At 42.7% G+C, this 16,267-nt stretch overlaps 1 protein-coding gene across 4 annotated transcripts in view; it reads left to right on the top strand.

Annotated features, from left to right (window-relative positions):
* Positions 1–3,333: 3,333 nt before the first annotated feature.
* The window catches only part of CHRM3 (cholinergic receptor muscarinic 3), a 284,319-nt gene continuing 271,385 nt past the window's right edge, over positions 3,334–16,267 (top strand). For all 4 annotated transcript variants that reach the window (XM_055811235.1, XM_055811232.1, XM_055811234.1 and 1 more), the window contains exon 1: positions 3,334–3,617. The gene's annotated coding sequence lies outside the window, so the exon portion shown is untranslated. The remainder of the gene's footprint in view (positions 3,618–16,267) is intronic.

The raw sequence follows: 16,267 nt of genomic DNA, 5'->3' as shown, positions 1-16,267 counted from the left end.
CTGAACTTCTGAATGAAACTATGTGATTCCTGATTCCATGTGATAAATGACGACAAGGCTGAGGAAGTGGTGTTGCCCAAGAAGGTCCTGCAAGGATAACTTCAAGGAGTGCTCAACATAGATAACTGAGTTGATTTCTTAATGAGCTTGTTTGGATCTTACCTGCAAATACACAACCACAGAGCATCCAGAGGATGACTGCACAGATTCTGGGAATAGCAGTGGCATTCACACAGGTATGAAAATCACAGGAGGCAAGGGATGCAGTCTCAGCATCAACAAGGATGAGGTTGCAGGCTCAGTGGTCCTCAACAAAAAGTGTGTGTTGTGCATCAGTTTGTCCAGTCTTCCAACTGCATGTTGCTCAATTCAATGTCCCCACCTTTCTCACAGTGCTGTCCTCTGTGAGGGCTGGCATGTTCCTGGTGACTTGGTCTTGATCCTCCATGGCATCCTACTCAGCAGTTAAGTTTTATGCCATTAATTGAGAGGAGAAACAAATCAAGACATCGAGAGATGTGCAACTTTTGATGCCAGATTTGATTCCTATTCCCTTAGATACCTCATGAGAGATAATCAAGTAATTTTCCTACTTAAAAAATCAAATAAAACAAGTCTTCTTATTAATCTTCACCTCTGTCCCTTCTTCAGAATATATTGTAAAGACCCTAGAGGCTTATACATAGGAGCTGCACTATGCAGGTTTGAACCTCTGGTCTCTGCTCAGCTATCTTGTTAAATTCAATGCATATTTTACATAAAGGGTATTATTTAGCAGTGTCACTGCAAAATTTATTCTCCTACATCGGGCTTCCCTAAACAGTTCCTTGGCTGCCCTGAAACTTAACTTCTTTATATAAGGCTTTATCCAATATGTGTTTTCTAGGATCAATGATTTTAATGTGTATACACTTGCGTTAAAGGCTCATTTTGCATGACTCAAGGTTAAATGTATTTATGGTACACAATTGTACTAGGCAACTGGCCCCTGATTTATAAAGTATTGATACATGTCTTAAATTAAGGGAAATTCAAAGCCAAGCAGATCTTAAGCTTGCTTTGGATCTTTAAAAAAAAAAAAAAAAGTTTTCTGAAATACATTCTGCATAAATGCAGTTACGGTAGATACAAAGCTATACATTTTGACCCTGGTCTAATCATGCTGTGATTTACCATTTGGGAATTCCTCCACCCCCCCACCCCTGATATGAATGGTCTGTGGGTTAGTATATTATCCACTTCAGCCAGAGATCATCATGGCCGTATTTTGTGCGCTCGCAACTGGGAAGCCCTTAAGAACTGTAACAGCTAATACGAGAGACAAAGGGGAAAATTCAGTCAAATTATCTAGGATTTTTTTTTTTTTTCATATTTTTTTAGTTACAGCTTCAATGGCATAAAAAGAAATGCACTACTACTACTACTATAATCTTAAAAACCAAGCGTGCGTCCTGTGACCTCATCCCTGACACGCAGGGGTGCTGAGCCGCTGAGCCTGTGGCAGCTGGGGTGCAGGAACTCCAAGGACAACCACACCCTGAAGGGTCACCGGAGACAGCTCAGTCACGGGGGCTCTCAGCTGCTCTGAAACCCCAGCCTAGTGTTACAGGGAGCAGCTCTTTCTGACGCTATTTTTAGATGCAAGGTAAAAGGAAGAGCATAGATGGGCAGTAAAGCAAACATATGCAGAGCTCCAGAACAGAGGAATCTTTGCACACCAAAAACTCTTGATCTTTTCACATATAATGATTTTTTTTTCTTTTTCATCCCACAGGTATTTTTAGTGTTATGAATTACTTATTAGATTAATTGAAACCCTGTAGATTTGTAATTTTTATTTTTAAGCACTGAAAATATAGTACTCCAAATTTTATGTTTTCTTTCACAGGCTCTGCTCATGACTGCTTGTCACTAAAGAACCTGAGGCATCTTCTGTGAAAATCCTGGCATCAGAGTGTAGGACGCAGCACCCTGTGTGAGTGACTGTGGTACCTGGCTGGCACCAGTGGTGTGGAGCGTGAAGAACTGCCACCCAGGGCTGGCCGTGTTTCGGTAGCAGGACCTCCAACAAGCAGGTAATCCTTCTTTACTGAATGCATAAGGTGCGAGATGGACCCCAAGTTTTTACAATTTCTTTCTGAAGGCAGTAGATAATTGAAATAATATTACTTTATGAAATTAATAGAGAATCAGAGCCTTCCAAAGTGTAGACTGTTGTTTTGTTCATATTTTCCGGAGCACCAGCCTGTGAACTTTTCTCTTACATGTAACCAAGAAATACACTCACAGGCAAACAGAACACACCCTGCTCCCTCACACCACAGCAACTTTACAGCAAGTAACACGGACTGCAAAAGCAAGTGCTAAATTTGAACTTTCTCTGTGTTGAATGACTTCAACTTAAATTTATTTGTCTTTTGTAACTGAAAAAACACGGAAGTAAGAAACATGGAAGTGTGGGGCACCTCGGTTTACTGGAATAATTTATCTCATACATTTATAGGTTCTTTTAAAAGGCAAAACTTTTCCTACATTCTTCTGGTTCAACCTGTTTTAATTGTGCATAAGCATGCATTAATACATTACATGGCTTTCTGTCAGTTCATAGCATAGCCTGATGAGCTGATCGTGGAGAATATTTTAAGCAGGTTTTTTGAAAGATTGCTAGTAATGAATCAATACCAAATTAACATATATTACGGAGCTATATGATGATACGTGACTTGGTTGATGCTATATGCCCCATGAAGAGGCACATTCAATATACAACGGAAAATTATTTACTTTCCACAAACAGGACCGCAATCTGCAAGCAATAGCTGCTCATACATCTCAATTAAGAGCAATAAAAATAAACACACACACACCCCCCAAACCAAAAAAAAAAAGAAAAAGAAAAAAGAAAAGAGAGAAAGAAGCAGCCGTGGCAGGCTAATGGAAGCCTTCCCCGCGTAACCTCGTTTTCCGTGAGTCCTTCCTACTCGGCGGGCAGTTTGCGAGGGCAGGGGGTGTTTACTGCAAACCGCTGCTGCGACCCCGCTGCCCCACCGAGGCCAGGGCCGCCGCCCGCCCGCGCCCCGCCGCCCCCCGCAGCAGGCCCCCGGGGCAGGGGCGCGCCGGACCGCCCGGCATCGCGCCTCCGAGGTGCCGCCGCCGCCCGCTGCCGCCACGCTCCCCGCGGGGCCGCCCCGGGGCACCCGCTCAGGCCGGGGGCGGGGGGCGGGGGGGGCGGGGGGGGCGGGGCCGGGCCCCGTGAGGTCAGCGGCCGGCGGGCCAATGAGCGGCGCGGCGCGGCGGGCGGCGGCGGCCGGCTGCCCCTCGTGCGGCGGCTGCATGGGGAGGGCGGCGGCGGGCGCGGGGCGAGGGGTGCGGGTGCGCCCCCGCCCGCCCAGGGGGCGAGACTGAAGGAGGCGGCGCCGCTGCCCGGGCACAGGTGTGGCGGCGGCGGTGCGGGCGGGTGCGGAGCGCCCTCCTCCCGGCGGCGCCCGGCGGGGGATGTGCCGGCCGCCGGGGGCGCGCCGCCCGTGGGAAGCGCGCTCCTAACGCCACCTGGGCGCCGCGGGGAGCGCTCGGCGCGGAGCGGAGCGGGCGGCGCGTGGTCGCCGGGCAGCGGGCAGGTAGGAAGGGGAAGCGCCGGGTCCTTGGGGCTTTTGTTTGGCTTTGCTCGCTTGTGCGTGGGGTGCCGGCGGCGGGGAGCGACGTGCGGGACCGCCCGGTCCGGCAGCGCAGCGGGGACCCCGCGGGGAAAGTTGCGGGGACGGTCGCTGCGGTGGGGCGGCTTGAGGAGCCGCGGGGCCCCCCGCCTGCCGCTCCCCGTCCGCCCGGGGCGGGGGGCTGCGCTTGGGGCGGCGGCCGCCGGGGGGCTCCGCGGACCGCGGCGGGGCCGTCCCTCTCTTCGCGGGACTCGGAGGAGCGGCCGCTGCCGGCGGCTGCTGCGCCCCTGGAGCGGCGAGGGACCGGCCGCCCCGCCGTGCGCGCCCGGGGGCTCGCCCCTCTGTGGCGCCGGTGGCAGCGGGCACCGCGCAGCACGGCGCGCCCCGGGAGACCCGGAGCGCGGCTCGACGTGCCGCCGGCTGCCGGGCTTGTCCCGCCGGGCGGTGCGGGAGGGCGCAGCAGTGCGCGGTGCTCTCCCCCGCCCCGGCCGGCCGCTGCCCCCGCATCGTCCCCGGGCACCGGCGCGGTGTCTCCTCCGTTCGGGATCAAGCGAGGTTCCTCGGGGCGGTGTGCCGGGGTGCGGACTGTCGTGCAGCTGGAGTTTGGGAAGGAGTCCGCGGGCTGGCGCACCCACCGGGCTGTCTGAAGCAGCAGAGCCCAAGAATTTACTTAAAACCAGAGCGAGCCGTGTGCCCTTCGCTGTGTTGGAAAGTCTCGGGGCAGCGGGACCTAGATGGGCTCAGGCGTGCAGGGCGATGGATCAGCTGCTGTGGGTTTTCTTACTGATTAACAGGCTTTTGATTGTCTGGGATTACTTTATGGAAAAATGCAAAACCCAGCAAATATCTGCGCTGACCATATATAGAAGCAGCCACAGACAGAAGAACTGTAACATTGCTGACACACGTCGAGAAACTTAAAAAAAAAAAATGCAAACAAAAGCTGGGATATGTCCTGAGGATGTTTTTGCCCAAGCGATATATTTTTCCTGTGCTTATACCCTACATTGACTGAAATGTTTATACTTTTTTTTTATTTGCATACCTATACACCTCAAAGTTGGTGAATGACGTATTGATTTTATTTCATCTGCTTCTGTATATTTAATCTGTCAGTGTTTTTTGCTTGCTTGTGTTGGACCAGGACTGTAGTAGGTTAACAGTGCGTTTTCCAGAATGGAAGCCTGGTTCGGTGGCTTTCATAAATGTGTGTCAGCATGGAAGCAAGCCGGTCGCTCTTACAGCAGCAGTTCTTCATGGCATGGAAGAAGCGTTGCAGGGTTTTCTGATGTTTTGTGGCCTAAAAAGTTTTCATGTTTTATGTGCTTTTAAAAATGTTAATTTCCCTTTATTTTTTAATAGATCTGGTTTTTTACCGGGAGCTTTTACATTTATCTTACTGCCCCGTAGAGCAGTATGACGATTAGATTTGCCAGTGCTGAATCTCATTCAAAGTACCATGTTTTTGCTTTGGTGCCATGTGCGTGTTAACAGGGTAACTTCAGCTTTAGGGAACAAGACTTGAACTGAAACACTGAAAACCATTCTCTTGGACTCTTTTGGATGTAGCAGTTTTGCTAGATTTTAATAGCAAGCAGTGAAATCCTCCAGGGATAATCTAGTATGAAATTCACCTGACTTGCTGCCAGCTATATCAAAACAGGTTGCAAGTTTTCTTTTTTTGTTCTATGAGCTGCACTTTGCCGCCAAATCCAGAAATTGAGTTTGGTATCTTTTTGAATGAAATGTGAAAGGAAATAGAACCTCATTTATTACAGAAACTGTTGTGAGGTGCAGATTCAAGTCCTTCTGAAGAAGATGAATAGTAACTTTCTGGAGGGAGCCGAATGCATACTTTATATTGTACATCTGTGTATCGTCAAGTACAATCCATTTTTATTTCTATTACTGAAAGAAATTTAAATTTAATCTTGTAGTAATATAGTCTGCATCAAACATCTTACCAGTATCTTTCAGAGCAGCAGTCTCGGAAGTTTTCATGGTGAAAGCCAACCGTGACCTTATGAAACTTCACAAGCATAGTGCTCAATGGTGTCTTAACTGAAAGTTCTGAGTGTTACTGTTAGGGATTACAATGTCTTGGTTAATTTGTAAGCTGGTCTAAAGAATTGTCACACTTAGGGCACTCTTCATTCTAAAGCTAAAGTTGCTGCTTTCAAACTATTCAGCCTTCCTTTCTTGCATTAGTATTTGGATTTTAGTCTTAGTGCTATGAATATTTTCAGGGTCCTCAAATGTTAAAGAAAAATCTTGTGATGACTAAGGTGGAAATCTTTCCTACATAAATACTGCAACGTTATAGTTCTTGTTTTCATACCTTCCCTCCTCCCTCAGTCTTGATTTTAGCACACAGAAAGCCTAAATGCGTACTTTGTCCTGGCATTTACTGTGCTTATGCAGTGTTATGTGACTCGAAAAGGAAGGGGAAGGAGTGCAAAAGGTGCTTGACACTAGAAGAAAGTTTGAAGTGATCTGGATGACCTTAATTAATTTTCCCCACTATCATATTATGGCTGGTTTGCCATTAAGGAGAAGTATACTCTGAGGATGAGATGAAGCATCTACAAGATATTTGAAGGCAGTGAAAGCGCTGCTCAGTGTGTGTACATGCATGGTTGTTGAGTTTAGTACGTAAGATGATAGAACAGTTTACTAATATTATTAGTGTCCCTTACTGTAGTGGCAACTTTTCATTTAGTGAAGACGTATAATTAGGCTTTAAAATAAGGAGCAATATGGACAAGAATATGTGGGAGAGGATATGCAATACCATTTCTATCATATTTAAGTACCTTAGTTTGTGAATATGTAACAGATGTTTAAATGGATCTGTAAGCTTGGAATGAAAATGGAAAAGTCTGTGTAACACTAAAAGCAGTCTGTTTTGCAAATTCATTCAACAGTGTTGCTGCATCCCCCGTGACTTCATTCTGTGCCTTTCTTCAATAGAAAAACATCAGTTTTGCTAGACTGCACGGCTGCTGCAATGTGTGAAACTGTCGCTTAGAGATGCTGGGAGTGTGTGTATGAACTACACCTCTAAACCCATGAACTGTGCTTTTCAGTCCGTCTGACAAAGCGTTCTAGAATATACATAGGGGTATGTTTCTGATGGTGTTGGGGTGCAGAACAGAAGAAATTAATCTAGTGTAAGCCTGACATGCTATATTTAGTTTGGGACTTCATGCTCAGGAGTTGTTTGTCTTGTTTTTGTTTTAAGAGAGGACAAGAGCGTGCTGCGACACTTTCTACTCCTTGTACCTTGGTTGTGTGCCATCGGAACACAGTCTTCTGTGTGCAAGCCTGGCTAAGAGATTCAGTGAGGGCAAGGAAAAGCCATTATCCTGAATGTAAATTATTGAAATTACTGCGTGTAAAATAGAAGAGCATGGAAGATTAACCCTCTTGCCTATTCAGAGTATGTGGCTTCATGGTGGAGGCATCAATTAGTGTAAAGGAAGGTAGGCTTAAGTGAATTTTCTCATGAAAAGTTTGCAAACTGAAGGCAAGGTCTTTTCTATGGTTGGGAAAGTTTTGGAAAAACAAACCTGAAAGATTTAATTTGTATTATGAATGATAAATACTCAGTTGCTCAAATAAGAGCTAGAGGCAGTTTGATACTTCTGTAAATTAATCTTGATTAAGATGGTTACAGAGAAATATTTAATAATACAGCTATAGTATGGATTGTGGGAAAATGCTTTCCTGGCTATGATTCGAAAATGCAGTCAATGTTATTACTCCAACTTTAGAATGAAAGCAGAGAAACAGAGGAGGAAAGGTAAACAAAACCCTCACTGTTTAATTTAGAAAACTTCCCTGCAAGCAAATTCAGGTTTCTGTTCATTTAGCTGGATGTAATACAGCAGTGTAGTCACAGTATCACAGAGCTCTCTGCAGACCAACCATCTGATAATTTGTCCCCTCTCTGTTCTGAGTGTTACGTCTGGTATTGATCTCCAGGAGTTTGGGGCTGCTCTGCAAGTTTGTATCAAGCTCTTGTCAGGGTAGTGAAAGTGATTGGTGGGACGGGCACAGGGATTCAGGATTATTACATTCAACAGTTGATGGCATTGTGCTCTATAATGAGTATTTCTGATAGATTTTTTTTTTTTTCTTTCTCCCTCTGAATGAGATGGCAGTGTGATGACGTGTAAGGATAATCTCTCAGTGTGTGTAGATGATAATCTGTCCTTCTGCATTCTCAGTATATCCCCATGGAACAAGGTTAACCGTGACATGCAAAAGCTTATAATACAGAAAGTCAGACGTTTCCCTCTTACATTTAAGTTCATAGAGGACTGAGAGCTTGAGGGGGGATGGGATTAACATAGAAATGCTTGGAGTTTTTAGGGCAAGTCTCTGATGTGCCTCACTTGTGTTAAAGAAAATGATGTAATCTCAATGCCTGTGGTTGGCTGGGGTGTCTTGTGTGACGTTGCTTGCCTGCTTAGCTCTGTGTTCATGTGTACCGTTAACAGTTCTGTCCATTACTACCTTATCTGAACAACATTAGGTGTACTAGAGCCCAAGGGCTTTTCATGGGCCTTAGAGTTTCATGTGAGATGTAAAGGGACCACTTTCCAGGTCAAGTCTATAGTGTAGTGACAACATGCATTGTCCTGCAGCCACATCATTCCTGCCTCTCCTTCTCTTAAGTAGGAAAAAGCCCCTCCAGCATCTAGGTTTCATGGGTTTTGATAAATCTTTCCAACATTCCTGCACGAGGGTCCGACGTATTATCTGTAGCATCTAACGGAAATAACCCTGACAGTTTTGAAGGGGAAAAAATGCTATGTATCATCCACAAGGATTTATAAAATAGCTCTGAGGGGCAAACTGCCACTAGCCTACAACTCCATCACTTCATTATGAAATAAGTAAATTTATTGCCTTCAGTAATTGCTCAGGTTTCAAATAGCAGAAAATACATTATTAAGGCTGTCAAAGCATACTTTTAAAAAATCTTACTAAGTACCTAGTGAAGAAGGAAAGCATTTCCGTTTCTTCAGCCTTGCATTATAAACAGTTATGTGGAGCAATGCTATCCTTGATAGGATTGAAATAGTAAGTCAAGACCATTCTTTCTAAAACCTTAAATGTTTTGTAGAAGGTACTGGACTGCAACAAACCCAAATAATTTGGTGAGATAATAGCAGTCCTAGTGGTAGAATATTAATTACTACTTTGGGTTTCATATGACCTGGAAAACACATACTGGCTTCATGGCTGTTACTCAGGAATGAGAGCAAGCAGGTCATTATCTTGAAGCGACGTACTTGCATTCACTAAAAATGCAAAAGAAAGGTCTGCAAAACCCTGAAATAAGTGTCAAGTCTATAGGGAAAAATTAAATTCCCCTTCCTTAGACTAACGTAGGGGAGCTTGTCCCACAGGGTGCTGTTATGTATGAAAGGAGACACAGCCCTGTGCTCGCGTAGGACTTCCTGAAACACAACGGAGGCTGGGTCTGTCTCGGGATATTAAGGCAGCAACATTCATGCTGCACATACTGAAGCATGAAATATCCATTATGATTGGTTTTTATAGCTGCAAGCTCTGTATTGGTCACCTATGCAAAATCTTACTGCTTTCTTTGGCCAGCAGCCTTTTAGCACTCTCCCATGTTTCTCTAGTAAAAATTAATAGTACTAATTGTCACTTCTTTTATCATTAATTTCTGAATCAACATGAGGTATTGCTATAGCAACAAATCCTTTTGAACTTCACTGCAGACAATTAGTAGGAGAATTCAATCTCGATGTGTAATAAGCACAATAGTAAGAACTATTCAAAGGATTAAGGAACTTTCTTTTAAAAAGAAGGGGAGTAATGCACACACTCAAAACTGTCATGGAAGAACAGAAGTTTAACATTTTCAGAATTATCTCTTTATTAATCCTCTCCAGTTGCTGAACAAAGGTGCATACTTGCTTCTAACAAAATAATTGCAGTACACTGTGTCTCCTCAGAGATAAAATACATCACCCTGTGGAACACTCTGCAGATTTTTATCTCTGATAATGATATTTCAATATAAATTGCTACATCTTCTCTCATAGTATGTCTGTCCTTCGGCACTGACAGTGGATGTGCAGGAAAAACCCAAATAGGCTTTGGGATTAGCTGGACAACAAACAGTCCAAATTAATGAAGTCAGAATTAGGTAGTGCTTTATCTCTACTTTTCTTTTTCAGCTTAAGCATCCTTCTCTCTTTCATCAAAATGGATTGCTGTTTGCATTTTACATTGCCATCTTTCTTGATAACAGGGAGACAAGGAAAGTTATCCGTATATACGCACACAAATCAGGACATGTAACAGATGTGCATATGCCAAATATCTGAGGAACAGTGCAATGAAATGCAGCTGCCTTGGACTATGAGTCCATGATTGGTGTTCTTGTCTGTGGTAGAATTTGAGGTAGTGAAAACATACGTTTTTAGGGGGAGCTAAGTTTCTGAGGTTGTTGATTGCAGTGGAGGAAGGCTGTGTGAGAAAGGAGCATAAGGACAGGTGAAGGGTAAGAACAAGATAACTGTAAATTAAGGAAACTAAGAGGATAGTCAAAGGCATAGTGCTTCACTAGATGTCAAGACTGGCTCTTTTGGGTGTTATTAATGTATGTTTCCGTATACATAGTGCCCCCACCATCCAACACACTGTTAACTTTGCAAATAATAATTGGTAGAAGGCAAATATTGAAAACGCAATTGCATGCAAGGCCACAGCTCTGCAGCTTTCTCTTGTCACAACACCTCTTTTTGGAGAGCCCTCTGGAGCCCTTTGTATAATGTCAAGGTTATAATTTTCAAGCAGTCAAAGCTAGAAATCTCTCTTAAAGTTGTAGCTCTTGGTTGTTCCTTTTATTGGCATAGTGATTTGGCTTTGTTAACTGGGAAATCTTAAAGAAAATTTTGTAATAAAACCTAAAAGAGCATTACAAAATGCTGTAGCGAAGAAATGCTGAGTGTGTTTTACTTTCAGGATTCGTGGAAGAGAAATGATCCCTGGAATATTTATGAAGTAAATATCTTTCTAAAATACCTATTGCAGAAAGCATCTCCCAATAAATAGAGAACAAGCAAAGTCAAGTCACTTTAACAAAGTGCCTCTTAAAGAGGACTGGAAAAAAAGAATTGGAGTCCCATCTTGGATCTAGAGCTGCCGAGGTAAATCCAGGGGGGGTTAAATTTAGTAAGGAGGCTTGGTGGAGGATAGTGTTGCTTACTTCAGATGTTTTTGTGTTCTTTTTCTGGATACTTTTTTATATAAAATTATTTTGGATTTCCTGTGGAACGAGACGGAAAAGTTCACTTTTAAGAGAAAGGACACAGATTTTCTCTGGAAGATGGAAAAAAAATGATCTCTAGTGTCTGGATGCAGTGTAAAAAAGCTAACAAAGAATGACTTTAGAACAAATCCTGTTGAAAGAAAGGAGGTCTACATTGAAGCAGACAGTTGAATGGGCTAACCTTTGTGTGTGTGGAAGAGAAACTTGTAGGACTACAGCTGTAGGGGTAAAGGGTTGTGCAGTAGCAAATAGTTTTTAAAAATGCTGTACAATGCAAAGAGAACTAATACAAATAGAAAAGCAATGAGAATTGTAGCTCCGTTTCTGGAAATTGCAGTTCAGTAGCTACTGGCTAGTGATGATGTGGTGGGCAAATGTATTAGTTCTTTTCCTTTATCTTAAACTGCAGTGTGATAAGGGAATATATCAACAAAACTTAAGATGGTGCTTGACTTTGTTATTGATAGACGGGCATATGTGTGTCAGATTGGCAGGTTTTTCCTTTTCAGTAATACATTCATCTTTCACTTAAATAGCATAGTGCCTACCAGGACTCTTAAATAAAAATATGAGTGACTATTAGTTTTCCTCCCATTCCATATCGGCACTTAAAAAAAACCCAAGCCAGTAGTTTTGTGAAAGCAATTACATGGAAGGCGAAGATGAACTGTACTTCTCAGAAGCAGCAGACGGTGTTTATACTGTTCACTACTGAGTCAGTAATTTTCATTCTCACTCAACTCAATGAAAGCTGTGTTTGTTTGCCAAAGGGAATGCTTAAGAGGCACAAATGTGCAAGCAAGATTAAAAAAGGTGTATTAGGTTTGTGTGGCAAAGTTTTGGTAGTGGCGGGGTTACAGGGGTGGCATCTGTGAGAAGCTGCTAGAAGCTTCCCCTTTGGCTGATAGAGCCAGTGCCAGCTGGCTCCAAGTCAGACCCACCGCTGGGTGAGGACAAGCCAACCAGCAACCATGGCAGAACCTCTGGAACAGCATATTGAAGAAGGGGAAACAGTTACTGTGCCATACAGCAATAGCAGCTGAAGAGTGGCATGAGAATATGTGAGAGCAACAACTCTGCAGATGCCAAGGGCAGTGCAGAAGGAGGGCAGGAGGTGCTTGAGGGGCCAGAGCGGATATTCCCATGAAGACTATGGTGAGACAGGCTGTGCCACTGCAGCCCATGGAGGTTAATGATGGAGCAGATAGCACCTGCAGCCCGTGGAGGACCAGAGCAGGTGGATGTGCCCAAAGGAGGCTGTGTCCCCATGGGAAGCCTGTGCTGGAACTGACTCCTGGCACGACCTCTCTATGGGGAGAGGAGCCCAGGCTGGAGCAGGTTTGCTGGCAGAAGTTGTGACCCTGTTGGGACCCACACTGGCGCAGTCTGTTCCTGAAGGACTGCACCCCATGGAAAGGACCCACGCTGGAGCAGTTAGTGAAGCACTGCAGCCTGTGACAGGGACCTCAGGGAGCAGGGGAAGAGTGTGAGGCGTCCTCCCACTGCAGAGGAAGTAGTGGCAGAGACAATGTGTGATAAACTGACTGCAAACCCCGTTCCTCATCCCTCTGTGTTACTGTGGTGGAGGAGGCAGAGAAAATCAGGACGAAAGTTTAGCCTAGGAAGAAGGGAAGGGTAGGGGGAAGGTGTTTTTAAAATTCGGTTGGTGGTTTGTGTGTGTGTGTTTGTTTGTTTTTTGCATTATCCTACTCTGATTTGATTGGGAATAAATTAAATGAATTCTTCCCCAACTTGAGTCTGTCTTGTCTGTGATGGTAATTGGCATGTGATCTCCCCCTGTCCTTATGTCCATTCATGAGCCCTTCCTTACATTTTTTTACTTCCATGTCCAGTTGAGGAGTAGGACTAATAGAGTGGCTTTGGTGAACACCTGGCATCCAGCCAGGGGCAACCCATCACAGAAGGTTTATAAAAAGAGCAATATATTTGCTCATCCTTGAAAAATGGTAGGGCATCAAATCCGCTTTTGGTGTCTTTTTCTTTAATGCATAGAAACCTTTCAGTTGGTCTTTAAAGACTGCCCAAGACATGATCGCTTTCTGCTGCAGTCTGTCCAGAAATTTCTGGTTTTCTTTTGCAATTATGTTAGTTTGAATGCTTCCAGCTTGAGCTAGATCTCATGGATAGAACTTTAAGCTACAAATTTGTATGAATTCAGACACAAAACTGCTGTGATTCTTTCTTTAATGTCCAAACTCTTTGGGAACTGATAAGTTTGGGTTTTTGTGCTGCTATCAAAGTTTTAGTTTCATACCCAGTGATGAAAGATTTTTTGATGTTTATTTTACTGCTAAAAAGTTAATGAAAGTGTTCATTCAAATCTGATTTTCATTACTATGATTCTGAAGATCATATTTTATATGAGCTATGTTTCTCATAAGCACAACCCAAGTGATCCATCATTAAAAGCACATTTTTACAAGCAGCAAGGAGAGTTTTAAAGCTATTTACATTTCCACCCAGTTTAGGGAAGAAAAACGTCATTTGTCATATCAACTTCTGCATTCAGCATAATGTATTGCCATCTGTGAATAAAATATTGAAGCTGAATGGATAGTATGATTCTTACTACTGTATGTTGTTGTTTGGGGAGGAGACAGGGAAGCAGACAATATTAAGTTCTAAAATGAAAATCGTAATTCTGGAAAGACTTTCTCTTCAGGAATGCTAAGTGAGCATGGATTTAGTTTTGTAGATTTGTACTAAACACTTCCTTGAATCAGGTTGAAAAAAAAGAATGTAGGACTTTCAGCTGCTCATTTAAGTAAGCGTATGTTGAGTCCGTCATCCGTAAATGTGGTTCAGTGAATAGGTACTCGGAGTCCAGGACCTTTGTGAAACATTACATGCTGAAGCTTTTCAGGGAACTTGTGATCAAATCTGTTGCTGATGTGAGCTTCCAGGAGCAGCTCCTGAATTATCAGTTTGGTAAAATCAAACTTTTAAATGCCTGAAACAGGAGACTGAAGGTTATGTGACTCTTGTAGGCTGACAGCAATGATCAGGGGATCCATTAAGATCCAGGATACAGCTGAAGATGTTCAGGCCTAAAAAATTTCAGTGTAATTTATTTACCACAACATTATCACACATACACAATTCTAACTCGCTGTTATATTTGCAAGTTAAGAAAATGGAGGTTCAAAAATAAATGTGATCAGATACTTTTGTTTCCAAGAAGAAAGTATTGAAATCAAAACAATTCATAACATACCGATTACTTTTTAATGTAGCTAAAAAAATCTAGCAATCTGCCAATATTAGCATGCAGAGATCTTATCCTTGTAGCAGTTTGAAACTTTCCATGGTACAATGAGTCATGTGGGTGACCATTATCTTTCTCTGTGTCAGATCTCGTCAACTTATTTAACTTGATATGTTGGTTTGCTTCTAGGAATAAGGCACTCATTTTCCATCAGCTGTACAGTTTTGCTTCTGTTTCTCTTAACATTTAATTGTCATAACTATTCTTATAGCTATTATGGAGAGCAAAAGTTCCTTTAAAAAACCAAAAAAACAAACAACAAAACCCACAAAACCTCATCCTTTTGGGTTTTTTTAAAGGTGGGGATATTTCCTTGATATGGCTCCTCGTAATGGGATGGGTGGGAATTTATTTGCATTATGTATTGATTTATATGACAGGTACAGTTGAATACTGAGAACGCTTGTGTTGTAGCCTTTTGTGGTTGTGTGACTTGTATGACTTTGATCCTGCTTTCTGTATTGGAGTTGGAATTGGGCGTTGCAATGTCATAAGAAGAGTGTTTCTGAATCTTAATGTTAATAATACCAAAAACCCCTCAATTTCAAGATTGTTCCTTTCAATTATTCAGATTTTTTTTTTAATTGACAGTGTGTTTGAAACTGTGGTGGTGTTAGCTTTTGGTTTAGCCCCTATTTTCCTTCATTATGCGTTTATTTTTTTACTATATAAAAAAAATAACTTTTGGTGGCCTTTTGCTGGGTTTTTCCAATGATAATGCTGCTGCTCCTGACCTCACTGAGAACAAGTGCAAGGCTTTGTGGTTTCATTGGCAACTGGATTGAATTTACATATTAAATTGTTAATTTAATTTCTGTATGGATTATAGAAAGTCATGCACCAAACTCATGGCTAGTTCCAGGTTAGTATTGACAGTTTAGGGAATGGAATTTAGTTACTGTACTGTTTTCCAAAATAGTCCTTTAAAAAGAAGCATTTCTGTGAGAAATTTGAGAATTCTAGTGGTTCAGCTGGTAAGTTATGCTAGAGCCTGACCGTATGTACTAGAAAACTTTAGTGCCAACACTTCCTCACTCCCTCGAACTCCGATGCCAACTGTCTTGGATTATTAATGATTAAGAGTAATGAATAGGTGCAGGAAACGTTCACTCATCATGCCTGGTTAGCTCATGCAGAAAGTTAAACCTGAAAAGGTAAAACATTAAGAGGAGGCAATATAGAAGAAGTGTTCATAAATTTGATGACTGCATGTATACATCATCTGGCTGTGTTTCCGTCTTCCTTAACGGTGTGGTGTGACACCTAGCACTATTAAGCTAAAGGCTGGTTGGTTTTTTTTGTTTGTTTTGGATTTGGGCAAATTTTCAGTTTGGTCTGTATTTCACTTTCCTTCCCCCCCCGCTTTTTTTTTTAAGTTTGGACAAGGAAAAGTATAGAGTTTTTTCTGCACAGTTTTACCCGTGGATTTTATTTATAAAATTTTTCTGTAGTTTTCCAGTAGCAGTGGTTCAAAAATCCTCCCATTTTCTTCTACCAAAGGTATTGCCCTCCCCTAGTTAAAATGAAACAGAAATACAAAGTCTGGAAATTCTTGGCCAGTTGCTCTTGTTTGGGTAGCGGTGTGGAGTGTACATGTACAAGACATACTTCAAGGACTGTCCTAATCAACTTAAGCAAAATAAATTGAAATAAATATCCCTAAACTATTTGCAGCAGTTAAATGACATTAATTTAAATGAGATTAAAGCTATAATATGCATAGTTATTTTCACGTGACGATATGCTTAAGTAATACTCTTCCTCTGATCCTAGTTCAGAGTAACAGACAGCCTAGAACCCTTCATTTGAGGATTATTATTTCCCTTCTGAATTTCTATTCTCCTTTTTTCCCCTCTGCTGGTTAGCTATATAATTATTCCAAATATTCTTGTTTGCGTGTTATTTACAAGTTTGGTTCTATTGCAGTGGTATGTGTGTATATATATCTATATGCGTTAAAAAAGACTTTCAGTTTTGAACTGGAAGTAGTTCCATGGAACTGAAACAGATATT

The sequence above is a fragment of the Falco peregrinus genome, chromosome 7, assembly GCF_023634155.1.
Source record: "Falco peregrinus isolate bFalPer1 chromosome 7, bFalPer1.pri, whole genome shotgun sequence".
NCBI lineage: Eukaryota > Metazoa > Chordata > Aves > Falconiformes > Falconidae > Falco > Falco peregrinus.
Note: the sequence above shows the minus strand (reverse complement) of the source record. Positions and strands in the feature narration are given on the sequence as shown.